We start from the raw sequence: 17,964 nt of genomic DNA, 5'->3' as shown, positions 1-17,964 counted from the left end.
TATTTACCAGCACACTAGTTTTCTATGACTTTAAAAAGTTACTACGAACGTAGTGGCTTAAAATAACACAAGTTTCTTACTTTAAAGTCCAGTAGAAGGAAGTCCAACAAAGACCTCACTGGGTCAGGTTGGCTGCAGGGCCCCTCCCCTCTCGGAGACTCTCCTTACCTTTTCCAGCTTTTGCAGGCCATTTGCTCCCTTGGGTGGGCTCCTCTCGTCTTCAAAGCCAGGAGTGCAGGAACTGGACTTGCCGACACAGCCATCTCGCTGCGTCTCTTTGGCCTCCTCCTACGTTTAAGAAAGCTTGTGATTAAATTGGATCCCCCTGGGTAGTCCCAGCTAATCTCCTGTTCTCAGTGTCAGCTGATAACTACAGTAATTTCATCTGCTGCCCGCATTCCCCTTGGCTACACAACATAGTCACAGGTTCTGGTGATTAGGGCATGGACATCTGGGGAGGGGGTCCATTTTCTGCTCACCACAATTAGCAATCATAGGAATTACATCAAAACAAGAAATGTTCTCAACATGCCAAATGGGAGCGTAAATCAGTTCAGGCACGTTGAGTGGTCTTGTTTTTGAAAATTCAATGATATTGCTAGATAAACTCAAGCAAAGAGTACTAGGTGTCTATTATCATATCCATTTTGTTGAAGAGCAAAAAGTTTTAAAACAAGCTAATTTTCCAAAAGGAAAAGCATGGATAGACTGTGGTGTTTTATCATACCACAACATATTGTATAATGATTGAAATGCATAGAACAGATCTCTCTCTATATATGTGTGTGTGTATATATATATATGTCATATAGGCATGTCACATTTATACCATAGTATAAACATAGTACACAGAAAATTACATGATTTATGTAACTGCTTAAATACACCACATATTTATCTGTATAATTTACTATATAATACATGGAGCCTTTTAAGGGAAAGAATACAAAATTACAAGTGAAAATTGATAACTTAGAGACACAAATATTTATTTAGATAGAAAAAAGAAATGACAGTAAATTACTAAAGCCACTTTCTTTCTGGGATCCATGTAGACAATAGATCAGAAATGCTTTCAAATTACTGCTTGGCCTTCCCTTCTTCTCCAAAGCATTTATAGAGCCAAGTTTGAGGAGAGGAGGACTCTGGTACTTCATTTCATTGCCTTCAAAAAAAATCCATCTTAGTACTCATATGTGATGTGCAAGTACAAATGTGTGGATATCTACTGAAGCTATAACACTATCTTTCTTTGAAATAAATGAGTCTTTTTTCACTGAATAATGGCTGAATGAATAGGTAAACAAATACTAAACATATTCAAACAGCCAAATCACACATTTTCCTCATTGCAGACTGGCATCTTAACCTCAACACTTTTACTCCCTATTTATTATCTCTCCAACACAGCCAGCTCTCTTTACTGAAGCCTGAATCCTTGAATTCGTCTTTACTGATGCTGCTTCCTTCAGAGCACCTGGATTATTGTCTAGCTTCCCAACAGATCTCTCTGCTTCCATCCTTGCTCCCAATTTATAATGTGGACAAAGCAGCCCAGATGCTCGTTCAGACTTGAGATCATCGGGTGTCACTTCTGTCTGCCCAGCTCTCCAGTGCCATCACCTTTCAGTCAGAATAAGCTCCATGTGTTTACAGCGACCATGTTGCTGTTCCACTGTTCCCACTTCAAGCTTTGTGATCCCTGCAGCCTCCCCCAGTCAGCTGTGTGGCTCATTGCTTCGCTGACCGGGGCCTCTCATAAAATGCCAATTATGAGAGAAGCATCTCCAGACCAAATTACTTTCTTCAAAACAGCTCAGCACTGCCCCCACCTTTCAGCCTCCTTCTTTTTCTTTGTTTTTCTTATTATTACCTATCACCACCTAATATATATTTTGTTGTTGATTATCTGCCTCTTCCACAAGAATATAAGCTACAGGAGAGCAGGAACTCCTCGTTCACTGAAGTAGCCCCATACACATAAAGAGTTCTTTTATAAATATTGATTACATGGGAACATGTTCAGTGAATAAATGAATAAAATCCAAGCGGATGTGTGTTACGGTTGTTAAAAGAGAAGGGCTCTGAGGAAAAGAGAGACTTCCAAATATTCCAGAAAAGGGAAAAGGGAAGGGAAAGGCAGCAGATACTGTGATTTATTGGTAAGGGAAAGATGAGAAAAAGACGATCATTAAGTAGAGGCAGCAAGAGACATGTGGTACTTAGGAGACAAGAGAACAGAGGAAATGTGTGTAGCTTGGTTTCCCTGGGGTGTCAAGTTTGCATAAAGAACCAAACCTTAAAATCCTTTCAGAGTGGACTAAATATAGGTTGTGCAGCATCTTAAATGCAAAGATAAGAAATACATATTTATTCGATTGTCAAAGGTTGATGTTGAGTCTCTTAAAAAGACAACCACAGAGCCACACTTCAGAAGCAATGACATACAGTTGTGTAAGATGGATAGCGAGGCTATGGAAATCAGACTGACTTGGGAAATTATTTGGGGCAAGAAGTCATAAGGGTTTCAATTATCTATAACTTTAAGAAAGACTCAGCACTAAAGTATATACAATTAGTCATGTTAACCTTGGCTACATGGGAAGGAAAAGGCATCAAAACCTGAACTTTGGGGGACATATCATCTATTTTAATGAGAACAAAGATTAGCAGGCCAGTAAGATGAGGAAAACATGTCATTGTTAATGTATTTACCATAATTATTTTTTTCAGTTTTTTTGTTTTTGCTTTATTTTTGGCTGCGTGGCTTGTGGGATGTTAGTTATCTGACCAGGGATTGAACCTGGGCCCTTAGCAGTTAGAGCAGAGTCCTAACCACTGGACCAGCAGGGAAATCCCACCATGAATTTTGTGTGTGTGATCATTATACTGTAGAGTACTAGTTAACTATTTAATACATGTAAAAGGTGCAAGTGAGCACTTTGAAGCCAGGACCCATAGACATTACACTTTCTTTGAAATTGTAATCACTGTAAATCCTAGCATGTTAATATACACTCAAGGTTTAGCCAATTAATTTCCAATTAACCTTCTTCAAGTAAATGAATTAATAGTTTTGAATGAAATGAGGAAGAGAGTTATTTCTTTCATTCAGATCTGGTTTGGAATGAAATACACCTACCCCAGTAGCGTGCAATAAATAATACAGGCTGAAATATGGAAAAGCCCAGCAGCAAGCAGTTTTATTTCATTATTTAAAAAAACAGTAATGGAAAGAAGGAGGGATAATAGCATAATTTCTACTTAGTATGCCATGAAGTAACTAAAATAGCTTAACAAACAATGATACAGGATATTGGAATAGAGGCTCAGTCCAAAAGGACTTGAGAACACTATAAAACTGCTAAGCTGGACAAACAAAATTACATAAGAAGTGTTTAACGCTTTATTTTCTGAATATCCTTGTGTTTTAATGGGATATTTCTTTCCACAGAAATCAATGTATTTGGTGGAATGGGTTTTACTTGAAATTGCAGACATTGTACTTCTGGCAACTCAGGCCTCAACTGGCCTTGTGGTAGGTTTTGCTATCATTAAAAAAGGAACTGGTTGTAAAAACAAGTTTCCATCTCAATACAAGGATTTATTGCTCCAATAAAGGGAAAGGCCCCCAAGGTTCAGTCTCCACTTGACTGAAGAAGGAGAAAGTAAAGCTTAGGGATTTTTTTCTATCATAGGACTGAGGTCATTGTCGTAACTGTGAGCAGAGGTGGTGAATTGCTGAAGATATTAAAGAAGTTCAGCCTAAGGGGAAAAATGGAGGCTGGACATTTAGGTTGTTGAAATAAAAATGAACCTCATTTGGGAAGGGGCAAGCGAGAAGTAATTTGAGTCTATTTTACTCTATAGCATCTTAGCTGGATGTTTCTACTACTCCAGTAAATCACTTCTTGAAACTGCTTCTTTGGGCAGTATGTTAGTTTCCTGTTGCTGCTGAAACAAATTACCATGTATTAGTAGCTTAGAACAACACAAATTTATTATCTTTCGGTACTGGATGTCAGAAGTCCAATCTGGGCTTTAATCAGTGTTGGCCAGGGTGTGGTCCTTCGTAGACTCTGGGAGAGAATGCATTGCCTTGCCTTTTCTACTTTCTAGAGGCTTGCATTCCTTGGCTCATGCCCCTTCCTCCATCTTCAAAATACAACAATGGCAGTATTCTCTCCCCCACATCAAAGGACTAAGAAACATTCCCCTGCCTCCTTCTTCCACATAGAGATTCTTGTGATTACACTGGCCTAAACTAAATAATATTAAATAGTCTCCCCACCTTAAGATCCTGACCTTTAATCACACCTGCAAGGTCCCTTTTGTCATGTAAGGTACAATATTCACAGGTCCCTTATTTAGAGTGAGGACATAGGGCTTCCCTGAAAGCTCAGCTGGTAAACAATCTGCCTGCAATGCAGGAGCCCCTGGTTCAATTTCTGGGTCAGGAAGATCCCCTGGAGAAGGGATAGGCTACCCACTCCAGTATTCTTGGGCTTCCCTTGTGGCTCAGCTGGTAGAGAATCTGCCTGCAATGTGGGAGACCTGGGTTCGACCCTGGGTTGGGAAGGTCCCCTGGAGAAGAGAAAGGCTACCCACTCCAGTATTCTGGCCTAGAGAATTCAGTCCATGGAGTCACAAAGAGTCGGACACGACTGAGCCACTTTCACTTTCATTTAGGGGTGGGGCGTTACTATGCCTATCACAGAGAAGTGACTTTTTAAAAATTTTTATTTGAATGTATATGTTCCATAGTAAATAGATTCATAAGGAGTTGAGCACTGTGGAACTTTCCAATATGAAGAATCATTTTAGTGTGTCTGCTTTCTTTCTGCTTTGTGTCTCATCAGCAGTAATAATGATGACCATTAGTATTTATGCAGTGATAATTTTACTTATTCAAAGGGAAAGAGAGAAACCATTTTAATTCTTTTATGGATTCCAAGGCTACTGAAAAGTCATCAAGACTGAGACCTTATTATATCTACAAATACAAAGATGCACAAGAAGAGATGTGTAGTGGAAAGGGTAACATTTTACCTGATCTCATTTTTTACTATCATCACTCTACATGAAAAAAGTGTGGGGAGGATCTCAGAGAAGCAGAACTGCAAGAAGAAAGAGGAGACCACTCATATTTTTGAAAGGAGACAGAATACTGGTAAAATCACTGAAGCATCATTAACAAGAAGAGAAGCTTTGAGCACAATAATTAACTTGGCAGGGTGCATAGTCTATAGCAGCATGTGTCCAATAGGAAACAGGCTAATAAGACTACAGATGGATGCTTAGTTGGGAGGGAGGAAGTAAGTAGGTGGTGTTGAAATAATGGAGGGGAATTTGTGAATGGATCACTTAAAATAGAACACCAAGTATGGCTCCAGGCCTTAGCAGGTGTTGAATTGATAGATGAGATAACCAATGATGAATCTTTTTGATGAGTGAAATATCCAGACTCTTGACTTGCAGAGTGTATCTGAGCTCTCAGGTGAGAAACTGGATGTGTCAGTAAAAGGAACACACACAATGCGAGAAGATGGGAGTGTGAACGGGGAGAACACGCTGAAGGGAAGGCAACATCCATTTTGTTAATCTGGGGCCTAAGAGAACAGAATCAGCAAAACAGAAACACGGTTTCCACATGAAAATCAGATTTTTAATAATATCATAGGAAGACATTAAAGCAGGCAAATTAATGCTTTGAAAGGCGACCTGAGAGTGATGGCTCAGATGTTCACACGGAGGGCTGTTTTGGAAGCAGTCTCAGTTAAAACACTCACTGTAGATTATTTGGCAAGGTCAGAGGGGGCTGAGAAAGTAGACCAAAAGCAGAATGAAAAATGAGACATAATCGAACACTACCCAACATAAAACCAAAACAAACAAAAAATGTTTTGTTTTATTTAAAAGGCCCATGAGCAGCAAGGGAAAGTGGGATAACAGGAAAAAAAAAAAACACAAATGTTCTTGTCCTCTATAAACTTGAAGGGGCTTGACCATGTTTTTGTCTGAGAAGCTATGTTGGTGTCATAATATCAGTGTGCTCAGTCTTCATTCCACAGAAGCCAAATGAGGAGAAAATACTTTTATCCAAAATAGAATCCGGGAGCAGTAAAGCAGCTGGAACGGAGAAAAGGCCTGAGTTCTGGACTGTCACTGGAGCTAACAATCTACGTGTTTGCATCGCAAAGTTCTGGGGTTGTGTTTTGTGTGTTTGGCTTGCTGGCTTGCTAAAGTTTTAACTATGAAATAAATATTTCTATATAGGTGAATTAAAAAAAATTCAAATAAAAGTCTTTAAAACATTTCTTTCCACATATTTCCAAAACTTCCCATCTACCATCCTCCCCAAAAGTAAACACAGATAAGACTCTAGAGTATTTCAACATGCACACACGACTATAAAATAGACAATTAAAAAGGCCCTACTGTATAGCACAGGGAGCTCTATTCCATCTTCCATAATGGCCTATATGGGGAAAAAATTAAAAAAATAAAAGAGGGGATGGATATATGTATAACTGATTCACTTTGCTGTACAGTAGAAACTAACACAATACTGTAAATCAACTATACGCCAATAAAAATGAAAAGAAAAAGAGGAATTTGGAGTGTTTCTTTTCAGAAATTGCCTGCATAACTATGAATATGGAATATATGAAAATACAGGCATACCTGGCTTCATTGAACTTTGTTTTATTCACTGTGCTAATACTGTGCTTTTTTTTTATAAACTGAGGGTGTGTGGCAGCCCTTCATTGAGTTAAGTCTTTTGGCACAATTTTTCCAACAGCATTGGGTTGCTTCTGTATCTGTGTCACATTTTGGTATTTCATTATTATTATACTTGTTATGGTGATCTGTGATCGGTGATCTTTGATGTTACTACTATGGTTCACTGAAGATTGAGATGAAAATTGGCATTTTTTTTAGCAATAAAGTATTGTTTAGTTAAGATATATACAAGATTTTTTGGGGGCATAATACTGTTGCACACTCAATAGGCTGTAATATAGTGTAAACATAATTTTATATACTCTGGGAAAACAGAAAATTCATGTGACTCACTTCATCGTGACATTAACTTTATGTCAGTGTTCTAGAACCAACTTGCAATGTCTCCAAGGTGTGTCCATATTTGGGATGATTTTTAATGAACCTATGCATATTGTTCTACTTTCATTTTATTTGACACTATGTATTAAATACCCTTTCATCTCTCTCTCTGTCTTAAAACTTTGTATAGTATTCTGCAGTAAGTTAAGTCATTTAGCCATTTCTCTCTTGACAAACACAATTATTATAATTTTTGTAGTATTTTGTCATTATAAAAATGTACTTGCTATTAATGTTCTTTTATATGTACACACACACACACAAACATACACACTTTTATTTTTCCTTGCAGGGAAAATTGCTAGAAGTAGAGCTGTTATGTCAAAGGCTATCTGCATTTTCTTCTTAAAAAATGTTTCTCTAATCACTTTCTGAAATAACAGTAGCTGTTTACATTTCTGCCAGATGAGAATAAGAGTACCTGTCTATGTGCTCAGGGCCAGTGCACTGGGATGACCCAGAGGGATAGGATGGGGAGGGAAGTGGGAGGGGTGTTCAAGATGGGGAACACAGGTAAACCCATGGCTGATTTATATCAATGTATGGCAAAAACCACTACAATATTGTAAAGTAATTAGCCTCCAACTAAAATAAATAAATTAAAAAAAAAAAAAAAGAGCTGTTGGTCAGAAAAAAAAAAAGAGTACCTGTCCACCCAAGTTCTTATGAGCACTGATTATCATCAATAATTTAAAACGTTCAAGTTTGATAGGTAAAACACTGGTATGTTATTGGAGTTGTAGTTACATAACAAGTAATGAGGTTTAGTAACTTTTCAAATGTTCATTGATAATTTGCATTTGGTTTTCTGAAAATGACTTACCTTATCTTTTACTGATTCTTTTCAACTATTTATTTATATTTTTAAAATTATTATTAATTAAGAGCTTCTTTCTGCTCATGCTGCCATAGCAAAATACCATAGACCGGGTGGGTGGCTTATAAATATCAGATATTTATTTCTCACAGTTCTAGAGGCTAGAAGTCTAGATCAGGGTGCCAGCGTAGTCTGATGAGGACCCTGTTCAGGTCTCAGACGTCTCACTGTATCTTCCCACAGTGGAAGGGATGAACTAGTTCTCTGGAGCTTCTTTTAAAAGGGCTCTAACTCCATTCATGAGGACTCCATGCTCATGACCTAATCACCTCTGAAGACTCCACATTCTAGTATCATCTTCTTGGGCCTTACTATTCAGATCATAGTAAGGAAGAATCTTAGCTATATCACAAATATGAAATACTGACATTTGTTATGATTATATGATTCATTCTGTCACGTTTTAAAGAGCTTTTCTGTCCTTAGCCTATCTAATTTTTTTAAAAAAATTGGTGCTACATATTGCATTTCATCAAATACTTTCCCAACATCCACCAGTGAATGATATAGATTTTCTCATTTAACCTGTTACCATTACACTAATCTTTCTTTTCTGAGATAAACCCACCTATTCTAGTCATGACTGCTGAACAACAAACAATGCCAAATACAGTGGAAAAAAACCAACAGGCTTTTATTATAATCATGAATTCTGTGGCTGAAAATCTGGGCAGGAGGTGGCTGGGCAATTCCTGTGCTCCTTGTGGCATCAGCTGAGTGGTACTCAGCTGGCAGATGTGCGGGTCAGGAGGCTCCAAGATTGTGTCACTCCACGTCTAGCAGGATGACAGAAAGGCTGGACTTAGTTGGGATATTCCTTATGGGTGGTCTCCCCACTGCAACAGTCTCAGAGTTGTTGTGATTTCTTACATAGCAACTCACTTCCCACAGAGAAAATATCCCAAGAGAAGTAGGAGCTGTGTGCCTTTTATTAGCTAGCCTTGGAAGTTATATAGCTTTACTTTTGTCATACAAACTCCTCCCACCTCTCTACACTTAAATTCCAGGAAGGAGACATGATGCCCAACTCCTCAGTGGAAGAAGTATCAAAGAATATGCAGATATTTAAACTTTCATATGACTTAATCATGATATAATTTACTCTGCTTAAAGTCATTTTGCTTATAACTCATAAAACATTTTTGCATCAATGTTCCTTTGTAAAAACAGCACTTCAACTGCTTGTTCCATGGTTTTATGACCATAAATGCTACATAAATACCAAAATCATGCAACATTATAACACCCTGTCTTCCATGGCAGTTTTCTCACCCCCTAACACATCAGCAGCCTCCTTTCTTCTAAGAGCAAATACTGTGTTTGGATATGCCTTCATCTCCCCTAACTTGGTAGAAGCTGAAGCAGCTCTAGCACTCAGATCTGACCTGGCCACAATCTCAGAAGCTCTGAGAAGCCAAATAACTCCCAGAAAATGCTACCTGTATGGAGGACTTACAGCTACAACAGAAAGGACTTTAACTAACGAGATACAGGAGATGGGGAAGACTGGGCAGATACATGAGCTGCCCTCCCTCCCCGTGAAGGACTGCTCTCAGACACAGCAGCTTCACTCAACCAGTCTAGGAACATTCAGTGTAATCAAGCACACAGCAGTATTCTTTTTGGATTTTACTGCTGTGTGGCAAGCTTAGTAGCATGCCACCTTGAATTTACGTTCTCTCCCACTTCTTCCTTTATTCTTTATTCTTTGTTTCCCTGGTATTATAGCCTCAAAAAAGTACCATCACAATAGTTTTGGCTTAGGCTCTTACTTTCAGAGAATTCAAACTGAGACACAGAATTATACTACCAATATAAAAGTACGTGAGTAGTTTTGCATTTTTCATTTGCTCCGGAACAGTTTACATAAAATAGCAATAGCTTATCTACAATTTAAATTTTTTGAGGGAGCACAAAAATTGGTCTTCTTGGGCTTTAAACTTCTTACTGATTCGATTTTTTTTGCAATTTATATTTTTTTAGGAAATTTTCCTGTGTATTTCTATAAGCAACTTGTTACCTGTTAAATATATTCTCTTTGATAAACTTCTGGGGGAAAAGGACTAATATTTATCTAAACTTCATCATGAGTATGTCAGGTAAAAAAGTCAAATAGTCAATGTGGATCTTAGTTTAGTCACTGTAAGATGAGAAATTTGGACTACAATATTGTCCTATTCCTCCTGGCTCCAAAATCATTAATGCTGTACAGTGTTGGTTCCACCTTGTGAGAGTAGTGACACTAGATAGCTGGATGCTTTATGCCAAAATTTAACCACTTCTATGACCTACAGAAGCTATTTCATTTGCCAAATGCTTGATGGTCTCAGTAGAAAAGACGGATTACAAACCAGAGGAAACAGCGCACTTCTAAGATGGGCAACACTTCCCCGTTAGAGTCACTACCATAGTGGAACAGCAGGACCATTAGAAGTCACTCTGGGGATGTGTTTTTACAAAGAAAAATTTTTGAAAACCATAATTTATTAATGATAATAATGAAGAAATAGAGGAAGAAGAGGTGAAAGGAAGAATAAACTGTCATTAGTAAGAAGTAATTACTATTAAGTTCGGCTCATAGTGTTAACTTCTTGTTCTTGTTCAGTCACTAAGCCATGTCCAACTCTTTGCGACCCCAAGGATTACAGCATGCCAGGCTTCCCTGTCTTTCACTGACTCCTGGAGTTTGTTCAAACTCATGTCCATTGTGTTGATCATGCTATCCAAGCGTCTCATCTTCTGTTGCCTCCTTCTCCTTCTGCCCTCAGTCTTTTCCAGCATCAGGGTGTTTTTCAGTGAGTAGGAGCCTCACATCAGGTGACCAAAGTATTGGAGCTTCAAGTTCAGTATCAGTCCTTCCAATGACTATTCAGGGCTTACTTCCTTATTTAATTAAAAAATAACTTCATAATATAGATACTACCTGAGATGATCTTCTTAGGATCCTTTGAAATTTTTAAATTCTAACAATACACATGTCAGGAAGTAGAGAAATAAAAGTAAGCTTTCACTAATAACACCAAGCCTGAAACAAATGATCACATATATATATATACACATATATATATACACACATATATATATGTACATATATAAAAAATACATATATATACATATATATGTGTGTGTATATATATAAAATACATATATAAATGTATATTATATATATATTCTTAATCAATATTAAAGAATGAAATAGTGTTAATCATATGGTAAAACTTTCAACCAAATATGGTACAGACTGTATTTAGTGAAAAAACTTTAAAAAATCATCGAGATCAGAAATGGGAGTTATCAGAAAGATTTTTAAAAACGAAGGCATGTGTAAATTGATGAGGGAACCCTGACGGTACGGTGGTAAATAATCAGCTTGCAGTGCAGGAGGTACAGGAGACATGGGTTCAGTCCCTGGGTTGAGATGATTCCCTGGAGCAGGAAGTGGCAACCCACTCCCATATACTTGCCTGAAAAACCCCACGGACAGAGGAACCTGGCGTGTGACAGTCGATGGGGCTGCAAAGTGTGGAATATGACTGAGAACACACACACACACACATTTATGAAATTTAAATGCAAACAAAAACAATTTTAATTTTAAAATTATATTAATATCAAAGTAGAGTGAAAATAAAAGCATTTAAAGAAGAAAAAGAAGAAACACTCCATTGTAAAAAGCTTGGTGCAGAAAAAAAATCTGTATAACCTTTATGCACAGCATAAAAAAAAACCAGAAAAAAAAGCAACTAAACTGTTTAAAATACAAAGGGAATTTGACAAAACTGTAACAGAGAGAGGACCTTGCCTAATAAGTCTTCATACATTAACTTTTAGAAAACAAGTACATAGATATGAATACTTCAAACAAACTCTATCAAACTGCTAAAAACTAAAGATAAAGAGCAAATTTAAAAGCAGTCACACAAAAAGACACATTATATAGGAAATGTAAAGGGCTAGTTATGAAGTTTGAAGTGTAAAGTAGTACAATATTGACCCTAAATTGACATTAATACTTTTAGAATGTGTATTGTTAGTAGGGTTTCTCAGCTTTGATCCAATTGGCATTTTGGGTGGGATACTTCTTTGTTTCAGAGGTTTCTCCAATGTATTGTTGGCTTCTTAGCATCATCCCTGGCTTCTGCCAATGAGACACTAATAATAATCCTCCCACACTAATTTATAACAACTAGAAATGTCATCAGGCAGGCAGTGAGAGATTTTATTTTCTTGGGCTCCAGAATCACTGAGGACAGAGATTGAAGCCATGAAATTAAAAAAAATCTTGCTCCTTGGAAGGAAAGCTACGACAAACCTAAACAGCATATTGAAAAACAGGGACATCACTTTGCTGACAAAGGTCTGTCTAGTCAAATCTATGGTTTTTCCAGTAGTCATGTACGGATGTTAGACTTGGAACATAAAGAAGGCTGAGCACAGAATAATTGATGCTTTCAAATTATAGTGAAGGAGAAGACTCTTGAGAGTCCCTTGGGCAGCAAGAAGATCCAACCAGTCAATCCTGAAGGAAATCAACTCTGAATTTTCATTGGAAGGACTGTCACTAAAGCCAAAGCCCCAATATTTGACCACCTGATACAAAGAGCCAGCTCACTGGAAAAGACCCTGATGCTGGGAAAAATTGGAGGCAAAAGAAGAGGTGGCAGAGGGTGAGATGGTTAGATAGCATTACTGGCTCAATGGACATGATTTGAGCAAACTCTGGGAGATAGTGGACCACAGGCGAGTCTGTCTTACTGCGTTCCATGAAATCACAAATAGTCGGGCTTGACTTAGCGACTGATCAACAGCAACTTCTTTGTTTCAGAGATCTCTTCAGTGCATTGTTGGCTTCTTAGCATCATCCCTGGCTTCTACCAACCAGCTGCTAAAAGCAACTCCTCCCCATACACACTAATTTATAACAACCAGAAATGTCATCGAACATTGACAAATATCCCATCTGGGGGCACACTCATTCCTGACTGAGAAGCTCTGCCCTAGGGCTATCATTAATAAAGTAACAGGTCATGCTGTGTAGAACCCCACAGACAAACAATAAGTCAATTAAAAAATACCTAACAACTCCAGCAAAGTCTGGAAAGAAGCAACATGTGGTCAAAATATATTAACAAAATATTTGAGAGCAAATAGAAAGATATTATGGACTTCCCTGGTGGCTCAGAGGTAAAGAGTCCGCCTGCAACGCAGGAAACTTGGGTTCAATCCCTGGGTGGGGAAGATCCCCTGGAAGAGGGCATGGCAACCCACTCCAGTATTCTTGCCTGGAGAATCCCCATGGACAGAGAATCCCTCGGGCTACAGCCCATTGAGTGGCAAAGAGTCGGACACGACTGTAGCAACTGAGCAAGTGAGTGAGGAAGATACTATATTTAAAACATCAGTAATAACATTAATTTTAAGTATAATAGCATGCCAATTAAAAGTCTGAACTCATTTACATTATATTATAATAATATTATAATTATATTAGTAAAAATCAAGACCAGCTGTATGAAATCTCTATATGAAATGTACTTTAAGTATAAAAAAAATAAACCATTTGAAAATAAAAGAGATACCTCACGAGAACAGCAAGCATAAGAAAGCTGGAGTAGCTATATTAACACTAAACAAAGCAGATTTCAATGTAGAGAAAAATGGATGAAGAAGAATATTTAAAATGATAAAAGGGATAATAGATGATAATAACTCAAATTATGTATGCATTGAATAAGATAAAACTCTATGATGACAGATATCATAGACCTAATAATACAAAATTCATCAACTGTAAATTTCATAATGACCATTTCTACCTTAATTAGTACTGCATCCTCTCATTCTGCTTTGCACATAATAAATGGCCATCAATGTGTCATTAAACTTTAATGTATTATAATTGATTTAAAATTTCCTTTGGATTTAAGTTGTTCCCAATTTTAAATGGGTTTGCTCTGAATGAGTACAGAGTTTCTGGGATGTAATTCCTCAAACCTTTGTTCTTGATAAATAGGACTTTTTCTCTATCTCATTTGTTGTTCAGTGGCTCAGTCATGTCCAACTCTGCGACCCCATGAACTGCAGCATGCCGGGCTTCCCTGTCCTTCACAATATCCCGCAGCTTGCTCAAACTCATGTCCACTGAGTCAGTGATACCATCCAACCATCTCATCCTCTATCACCCCTTCAATTCTTGCCCTCAATCTTTCCCAGCATCAGGGTCTTTTCCAATGAGTCAGATCTTCCCATCAGGGCCAAAGTATTGGAGCTTCAGCACCAGTCCTTCCAATGAATATTTAGGGTTGATTTCCTTTAGGATTGACTGATTGATCTCCTTGCTGTCCAAAGGACTTGCAAGAGTCTTCTCCAGCACCACAGTTTGAAAGCATCAAGTCGTCAGTGCTTATAAATGTGTTATTTTGGTCACAGGGCCTGTGCTGCTTACTTTGGTGCACATCTTTTGAAGATAAAAAAGCCCCAAGATTCCCAATTTGGGGGGGATTGCTCAGTTGCGATTCATTTTTTTTTCCTTATGTTCCTTGAACTTATAATGTGCAAGACAGAAATATTCCTAAGAACATTACTTATAAGCTAACAAAATGGAATACTATTTTCTTTAATATATTACATAGAAAGGCCTTCATAAAGCTGGATAGAGCCTTTCATTCCTCATATATTTAAATAAAAATAAAAATGTATGGATAACAAGGAGAGAGTTAGATGTAAGGCTGTTTTCTCTGCATCACCATAACATCCTAGTAATAGTAAGAGCATATTATGGCACTCAGTAAAGCATTAGAGAAAGAGCACTAGTCTCGGCCTAAGAAAATTCAGATTACTGTTAGTTTGCAGCTGAGGAATTCCCCAGGTGAAATTCAAAACTGGCCCCCCATATACAGAGGGCAAGGGGAGATTGAAGGAAAAGAAAAACCATGCCGCATTAGTAGGTGGCAGGTTTAATGAGCAAAGGAACTTACATGAGGCTTGTCATGGATCAGATCTTCATATACACCTGCCATAATCTTAAGGCCTCATAGAGAGGACTTAACAGGGTTTAGTCACCTATCCCGTCCAGATAGTCTCACCAATACAGTGCTCTCTCAAGGATGCATGCTTGGAAGCATCTCCTACCTTGGGAACAGTGGGCAGAGGACACATTCCAAGACAGGGAGGTGTGTGAAGCCTCTCAGTGCCTGGATCTACTTCTTAGTTGGCAGTCATCTTTTCCATGACCCCCTCCAACAGTTTCAATCCACCTCTGAAATTATTAGCTTTAGAATTCTGAGAAATGTCCTAAATATTGTTAATTTTACATTTCCTATTGTAAAAACTGACAGAATAACTTACTTCTGAGGTCTACTGTGAGGACCTAGAATGAGTTTCTGGGTATAAATACACTTTGTGTATTTTTATCAAATTATAAGGTATCTTTATGGGATTTATTTTATTTTGACTTAAAAATCAGAAAAGCATTAGAGTCTATGTTATGTGCACAGAACGGAAAACTCAATTAACAAAGGCTTTTAAAAAAATCAGTTTTCTGGTCCTCATGTACCACCCACCACTGAATAGGCAGTTGTTGGTATTATTTCAAGAGCTTTGTGATGTTCTGTTGAACTAAGATGCATTCTCTATACTCCTTTATCCTCCATCAGTGATCAGTGCGAGTCAATGGGTCTTGTCCGACTCTTTGCGACCCTACACAGTCCGTGGAATTCTCCAGGCCAGAATACTTGAGTGGATAGCCTTTCCTTTCTCCAGGGGATCTTCCGAACCCAGGGATCGAACCCAGGTCTCCTGCATTGCAGGCAGATTCTTTACCAGATGAGCCACAAGGGAATCCTCATAGGCTGTACTTAATAAGGGAAGGCTGAAACCCTGCTGCTTCGGCTCCAAAAAATCACATCACTGTTCAGGGAGAAAGGGGAAAGGGTGGTGGCAGCCCTCTCTAACCTTTCTATCAGGAAAGCAAAAGCCTTCCCTATAATCCCTCTAGCAGAGGCTGAACTGCGTCTCAGTGATCACAACTGTGTCACACATCCATCTCCAGACGCATCTCCTGGGAAAGTGGGGAAGACCAAGCATCAGCTAATGACTGCACCTGGGCCCATTTCCAGCTCCTCCAAAACTGAGATGCGGTTAGCAACGATGAAGGCAAGAGGCTACTGGAGAGGCAACAGTGCCCGAACAGATTTCCAAGATGAGAAAACATTTCTATTCAGACTCTTCCCCATGCTTAAAGCAAACATCTCCAGCCATTAAAAATTTATTTTTAACTTGGATAAATTTTAAGCTTCAGCTCAGGCAAGTCTTTCCAGCTCGCCTCTTTATATCATCAGGACCACTGGGGGAAAAAAAAGAAAAAAACCTGGATATCATTTAGAATCTTAACGTTTTCAGTCAACTGGTCTCTGAGCAACAAATGGATTCACTATTTTTGGCGTGAATGCAATCATTGGATTTTTTTATAGGAAACATTCTAATGTAATATTTAGGTAAGAAGCAGAATAAAATTCAAAACCTAAAAATGATGACAACCATACATGGTAATGCCATTCTGTAACATTTCTGCAGAAACAATAAAATAAGCTGTTTCACATATGATAATATGCATGTTTCAATGCTATTCTCTCAGATCATCCCATCCCCATCTTCTCCCACAGAGTCCAAAAGACTGTTCTATGCATCTGTGTCTCTTTTTCTGTCTTGCATATAGGGTTATCGTTACCATCTTTCTAAATTCCATATATATGCGTAAGCATACTGTATCGGTGTATAGAAGTCATAAAGCCAAAAATTCTTCCCCATGTTTTCCTGAATCCAAATGGTATTTCCTTGCTACCATGCATTCGTAGGAGGGAGATATATAATGCATACAGTTCCATATCCCATGCTCTTTACATTAGTATGTTCTTAAATACTTCAGTAAGGTTACTATTTACAAAAACGGCATTGTATCTAAAGCTGATTGCATGAAAAGAAGTTAAAATGTCTTTTAAGTAAAAAACACCAAAGCCTTAAATTGTAAAGGCAATACTTGTAAGACTGTGAACACTTACTTACCAAGACTGATATTATTATCCAAAGAATTTGTTATTGCACAAACCAAGATAATAAGAAACTTGAAGAATATTTGACATTACTAGAGATTTTATGAAACCTTAATATTCTCAAGCCTCAATAGCTATGGTTTTATTGTGAGAACTGTGTTTTGTGAGTTTAGGTGAATATTTTATCCAGGGAGGCTAGTCAATAGCCAGATTTCTAAAAGCCAGTATGAAATCCCAAAGATTGAGTACCTCCAAAACAGCTACAACTTCATTTTATACTCTTTTTTTGCTCATAGTCTAAAAGCTCTGAACAATAAAAATACATTTTCAAATGAAAGAAAGTGAAGTCACTCAGTCATATCCAACTAGTTAGGGCCCCATGGACTGTAGTCTACCAGGCTCTTCCATCCATGGGATTTTCCAGGCCAGAATCCTGGAGTGGGTTGCCATTTCCTTCTCCAGGAGATCTTCCCAACCCAGAGATTGAACCTGGGTCTCCTGCATTGTAGAAAGGTGCTTTACTGTCTGAGCCACCAGGGAAGTCCTTTGTTCTTGAGCTTCCCTGGTGGCTCAGCTGGTAAAGAATCCACCTGCAATGCGGGAGACCTGGATTAGATCCCTGGGTTGGGAAGATCCCCTGGAGAAGGGAATAGGCGATCCACTCCAGGATTCTGGCCTGGAGAATTCCATGGACTATATAGTCCATGGGATCTCAGAGAGTTAGGCATGACTGAGTGACTTTCACTTTTCAAATGTAACAAGTACAAAAAAAATCCATTTTAAAAAAGGCAGAAGTAAGCAAACCTGATTTCAGATGTGACTCAAAGGTGATTTGCCTAGCCAGTGAAAGGTTAAAAAAAAAAAAAAAGAAAGAAAAAATCTTATTTAATATAAAAATCCATGACAAGATAT

The 17,964-nt window shown here is 38.1% G+C and overlaps 1 long non-coding RNA gene across 6 annotated transcripts in view; it reads right to left on the bottom strand.

Moving 5' to 3' along the window:
• Positions 1–17,964, bottom strand: part of LOC145513671 (uncharacterized) — a 793,767-nt gene that overhangs the window by 173,303 nt on the left and 602,500 nt on the right. For all 6 annotated transcript variants that reach the window (XR_014059675.1, XR_014059660.1, XR_014059681.1 and 3 more), the window contains one exon: positions 169–288. This is a non-coding gene — a long non-coding RNA (uncharacterized LOC145513671). Of the gene's footprint in view, positions 1–168; positions 289–17,964 lie in introns of those variants that run through there.

The sequence above is a fragment of the Giraffa tippelskirchi genome, chromosome 7, assembly GCF_054371585.1.
Source record: "Giraffa tippelskirchi isolate mGirTip1 chromosome 7, T2T-mGirTip1v1.2.pri, whole genome shotgun sequence".
NCBI classification, from domain to species: domain Eukaryota; kingdom Metazoa; phylum Chordata; class Mammalia; order Artiodactyla; family Giraffidae; genus Giraffa; species Giraffa tippelskirchi.
Note: the sequence above shows the minus strand (reverse complement) of the source record. Positions and strands in the feature narration are given on the sequence as shown.